Consider the following 6000-nt stretch of genomic DNA (forward strand, 5'->3'; position numbering starts at 1 on the left):
GAATTGGGCTTAAGTGAGGCAGAATTACACAAAGTCATAAGCTTACTCTCTCTGCCAGAACATTCAAAGTCCAGTGGCAAGGCAAAAATCAAGATGGCCCAGGATACAGTGGATGATCTTTGCTTCTTTGATGTCTCACCAGACTCTAAGCACTCCCTAGTGCCTGTTTCAGCCACCTTCGTGGCTACTGGAACAAACTGTTCTTATCCACCTATTGCACCTTCACGTGCTTGGGGTAGACATGAGCTAACTCATTGACAGGTTTGTAATCCATCAGTTACCTTCAACCTGGTTTGGCCCGTCTGCTGAGATAGTTTTCCAGGGGTAGGGCAACTGTATCCACTACAGCTTTCTGGAGCCAAAGATGAGAGCTGGGTGAAAGGGAGATATAAAGACAGAGATGAATAGCCCTGAAAAGGGCTCAGCAAACCCTCATGACAGAAATTCTAGCCCTCTTTAAATACCCCTTATGCTCCAAGTTAGGATAAGTAAAGTGATTCGCAAATCCTAAAGTACTCTATAAATACTAGCTATTAATCCGGTCTCTTAGTGGCTAGTTTAGTGCTAGGGTTAGTCAACTATATTTTGGGAAACCTAAAGTTTGCCCCGGGGTAAGAATGTAAATTTAGGTTTTACGCTAAATATGAGAATTCTAAAATAATATTGTGGTTGCCGATTTAAAAATATTACAGCTTAAGTCAAAATTACCTTTAGCAGTTTTATTTACAAAGAGTGAAAAGTGGAAAAATATAAAGAGACAGAAAGTACTGCCTAGCTACAAATACCCTAAATTTAATCCTAATGTCTCTAGACCGCAAATGTGAATCCTGAAGTGAATCTCACCAGAATCCAAAGTCCTAATTAGGAAGCCAAAATTCAAAGAGCCAGGAGATGCTGAAGAATCCCCCCAGAACCTTCAGTGCACAGTGCTAGTCAAGAATATCACCAGAAATCACACTGAAGGGAGTGTCCCACTGAAGCACCAATGATCGAGAGGGTCTCCTCACCAAAGAACCAAGGAAGGAATCACTCCACTCACCACCTCAAGATCTAAGGAAAGAGTCCTCCTCCAGCCCGACTCACCAACATAGAGTGAATCACTGAATCCTTGAGCTGGTCTTTTAAAGCAGTTTTCACCTGTCATTTCTTGTCACTCCCCACTTTATGGGAACCAATTGCAGTCTCTCAATTTGCCTACACTGCCCAGGGGTTGGGCAGTGACCTCTGGAATTGTCACCCACTCTAGCAAGTGACTTGTGAACTCTCATACTTAGTTACTGGTAAGGTACTAAGTAGGGGTACTTAAGTTTTTTGATTGATTAACTTAAAAGCTGCTGATTGATAGACAAAGAGAGTTTGATTCACTCTTCATACCAGTCACTTGGGAACTTGCCTTAAGGGAAGTCTCAAACTGACCTTCTCTTAGACTGAACAATGGACCACCAAGCATCCATTAAGTGTCCTGAATAGGAGTGTTAGAAAGCTCAAATCCTCTATCATCCTTTTTGTTTCAGAAGTTTCCCCCATTGTGTCAGAGATTCATTCCCAAGAAGATCAGCACCTGACTCTAACCAGGTAATTTAAGATCCTCCCTGATACCCCAGCCTCTTTCCCAAGCCTCTTTGCAACCTATCAGTGTATGTTTGCTGTACTTAATTTCCCCAAAAGGCATAAGTCCCCAAGTTCTATTATTCTTTGGAATATCATCTTTGGCAGTGAATTTCCCAGAGACACTGTCCCCAGAGTCCCAAAGATTTGGCTCTGTGTGGTATTTAGTGCTTGGCTCTGTTTGGTGGCAGGTTATTAAGGATTTGTCTCCTATCTTGATTAAAGATTTGGTCTTGCTGACTACTATAGTGGTTCTGTGTTTTTCCAAGTTGACAGGTTGCTAATTAAAATGTTGTCAAGAGACATACCTTTGGGAAGTTAGGGATGTTGGGTGGTAGGAGCTGCCTCAAAAGCATAATAGTCCACTGATGGCTAGGGCTAGAGGAGGTAGAGCCAAAACTGTAAACCAGTGCTCCCCAAATCCATAACATTCTTAAGGCACAGATTGGAGAAAGGGTCATAGTAGATGTATGTCCAAAGCAGTAGGGACTGGCAGCTATTAGAAACAGCAGATGGTGTAGCCAGATGGGAAGATAGCTCCATTCTTGAAATCTCTAGCTTCCCTTGTTTTATCTTCTCTTCTTATTCCCTTTCTATGACCTATGGATACAAGAGGAATTTGGGGAGATGGTTAGGTGGAAGGTTCCATGTGGAAACCTCAGCCATTTGTTTTCCTTTCATTTGTTTCTATGTGTAAGAAACCACATAGCTACAGCTATACACATATACAGCATACTGAATATCTTATGTCCTATAAATGTGAAGTTATTTTGACAGAGATATAGGGTAGTGGAGGAGTCATAGATTTCCTAGTTTTAATCATTCTGATCAACATTTCATGTCATCCATTAATTTAAGAGCCAAACCCAGCCTACGTGTTTTTTCCAGATTACATGTCAATAGAATTTTTAATAATCATTTTCTGACATTTTGCAATCCATGTTCTCTCCTTCCCTCCCATCCCTTCTCTCCACCCAAGGCAACAGGTATTACATAGGTTGTACATGTGTTATCATATAACACATATTTCCATGTTTATCATGTTGTAAAAGAAGATTTATATTACTTACATGAGAAAAATTCATGGGGGAAATAAAGTGAAGAATTGTATGCTTCAGTCTCCATTCAGACTCAGTAAGTTCCTCCTGTGGTGGTGGATAGCCTTTCTTTCATGAGTCCCTTGGGGTTGTCCTGAATCCTTGCATTGCTGATAATAGATATGTCACACATAGTTGATTATCATAACATTATTGCTGTTATAGTTATAGTTGTTAACATGGAACTACTAGTTTTTTTTTAAGAATAGAAAATACTAATTTAATTTTTAAAAATATCCTTCAAGTAGAGAGCTGATCCTTTATTAAGCTTATAATTCATTTACTTATTATATTTTTGCTTAACTTTTGACATTACTTATTTTTATATATTGGCTTAAATTATGTTTTTACTTCTCGAAAGCAAGTATTATTCTCTTTTTCATACTACCTGACATTTTAGAATATTTTATGTAACTATATATGTTCATATATATACACATATAATAGCTAGGCTGATCAATAGGTAGATTTACCACAGATACTTTAATATCAATTACAAGCTAAAACATGAATTTTCCTTTTTTGTCATATTAGACAATCTAATAGGTATGAAGTAAGATACTTGCTATAAAATTTTTTTTTTTTTCCCATTTGTTGTTTTCCTTCTGTTACCACTGTGTAATCAGGCCCAGGCAGGATTCCTTTGTCTGGGGAGGTACAACTAACTTGAAGGGGGAAAGAGAGAGAGGAAGAAAGACATGAGGAGCCAGAATAGAGGTTGGAAAAGTGCTCTCTCTGGTGCTCCAGCTTGAGACCTTTTATTAAGCCAACCAATACACAATGATTATATGATTGACATCTGTGGTAGGCAGGGGAAACAATATAGATGGTTACATCAAAGATACAAAGTTCAATTTTAACACAGGTTAGTCAAATTCTTGTTATAGGAAAAGCTCATATTTTTATGGCTATGTGACTAGTTGATAAGGAAGTTTGGGAAGAGGCGAGAATCAAGATTCTCAGTGACTTTGGATCTGGGAAACCCTAGGTCAATAGTGAAAGACTCTACCTTGAGAGGTCTATTTTTGTGGCTATGGATGCTTGTAATGCTAATTAGGAAGCCTAGGTCAAGCACCTTCAGTAAAGACCCAATTTCATTTGTGAATTTAGCTATATTGCCAATGAATAGACTTTTTGAAATTTGAAGTGCCCACCAATTCTTATTTTTTAAAGGTAGACAGTTGGGACTTGTTAATTCATGAGTATTTTTTTATTTTGCCACAACAAGAAAAATGCCTTTGCAATAATATTTTGTTTTTACTGAATCCTAGCTTTTGCTGTGAGATCCAGGGCAGCAGGGTGGCAATATCATTTCTTTCATTGTTCTTTGGTCCTAGAAATCCCTTCACGTTCTAATCTTGTTTGCAATTGTTTTGTTTGTGCAAAAAATGTTTCATTTAATGTAGTCAAAGTTATCTATTTTACAGCTTGTCATGTTCTCTATGTCTTGCTTGGATGTAAATTCTTCCCTTATCTATAGATCTAATGGGTAAACTATTCTATGCCCCTCTGATTTATTTATAATATTACCCTTTATTTCTAAATCATGTGTTCATTTTTAAATTTAATTTTTATTGTCATGCAAAACACTTCTATGTTGGTCATTGTTGCAAGAGTACACTCATAGATAATCAAAACCCCCAAAATAAAACCATAAATACACTGATGTGAAAGATGACTCCAAGAGTTCTTTCTCTAGAGGTGGATAACATTCCCTGTTATGAGTCTTTCAGGATTGTCTCAGATCATTGCTTTGCTTAGAGTAACCAAGTTTTCACAAGTAATCATTGTACAATATTGCTGTTACTGTGTATGATGTTCTTCCAGTTCTGTTTATTTTGCTTTGCATCAGTTCCTGCAGATCTTTCCAGCTTTTTCTGAAATCATCTTATCATTTCTTATAGTACAATAGAATTTCATCACCAACATGTACCACAATTGGTTCAGCTATTCCCCCGTTCATAGACATCCCTTCAATCTTCAATATTTTGCCACCACAAAAAAAAAGGCTGCTATAAATATTTTTGTATAAGTAGGTCCTTCCTTCCCTTAAAAAAAATCTCTTTGGGATACAGACCTAGTAGTGACATTACAGGATCAAAGGGTATGCATTGTTTTATAATCCTTTTGGGCATAATTCCAAATTGCCTCCCAGAATGGGTTGGATCTGTTCACAACTCTACCAGCAATGCATTTGTGTCTCAGTTTTGCCACTTTCCTTCCAACGTTTATCACTTTATTTTTCTGTCATATTGGCCAATCCCTCGGAGTTGTTCTAATTTGCATTTCACTAATCAAGAGTGATTTAGAGATTCTCGTTCGCCACGGCCGCGTCATGTGGCAGAGCCCAAACGCAAGGCGTCGAGCGCGAGCGCCCCAGCTCCTCCGAGTGCCCACCGAGCCGCCGCCGGTGCCCGCCGGCCCAAAGTCAGGTCGAGGCCGCACCGGGGCCACCCTCCGAACGGAAGCCTAGAGCAGCGCCGCCCGGGCCGCGGGGCCCGCCGCCCCCGTCCGTTCCCGTCCGCGCCATCGGTCTCACCGTCTCATCGCTTTTCTCCCGCCTCTTCGGCAAGAAGCAAATGCGCATCCTGATGGTTGGTTTGGATGCTGCTGGCAAGACGACTATTTTGTAGAAGCTGAAGTTAGGGGAGATAGTCACTACCATTCCTACTATTGGTTTTAATGTGGAAACGATAGACTATAAAAACATTTGTTTCACAGTCTGAGATGTCGGTGGTCAAGATAAAATTAGACCTCTTTGGAGGCATTACTTCCAAAACACACAGAGTCTTATTTTTGTGGTAGATAGTAATGATCGTGAGAGAATTCAAGAAGGTGCTGAAGAGCTGCAGAAAATGCTTCAGGAAGATGAATTGCGGGATGCTGTGCTGCTGCTCTTTGCAAATAAGCAGGATCTGCCCAATGCCGTGGCGATCAGCGGAATGACAGATAAACTAGGGCTGCAGTCCCTTCCTAACAGAACTTGGTCGGTTCAAGCTACCTGTGCTACACAAGGAACCGGTCCGTACGAGGGTCTTGACTGGCTGTCAAATGAGCTCTCAAAACGTCAAATCCAACTGGATAACTAACCAAGGACATGTTTGATAGAATTGGGTCTAGGCTTGTTGCAAGAAAATTAGTTTGCGTCTTGGTTATTAAACGGTATCTTGGAACTGGTTTGGGCAGGATTTTACAGCATTTAAACTTATTTTGTTGCCAATTATTGTTTACCAAGTTTAATGTTGCTATTATAGCAGTTATACTTGGATTAAAAATAAAAAAAGATTCTCCTTAA

The 6000-nt window shown here is 39.6% G+C and overlaps 1 pseudogene; it reads left to right on the top strand.

Annotated features, from left to right (window-relative positions):
* Positions 1-5040: 5040 nt before the first annotated feature.
* LOC123256034 lies at positions 5041-5794 on the top strand (annotated as a pseudogene).
* Positions 5795-6000: the final 206 nt, after the last annotated feature.

Source organism: Gracilinanus agilis, chromosome 1 (genome assembly GCF_016433145.1).
Source record: "Gracilinanus agilis isolate LMUSP501 chromosome 1, AgileGrace, whole genome shotgun sequence".
In the NCBI taxonomy this organism is placed as follows: Eukaryota; Metazoa; Chordata; class Mammalia; order Didelphimorphia; family Didelphidae; genus Gracilinanus; species Gracilinanus agilis.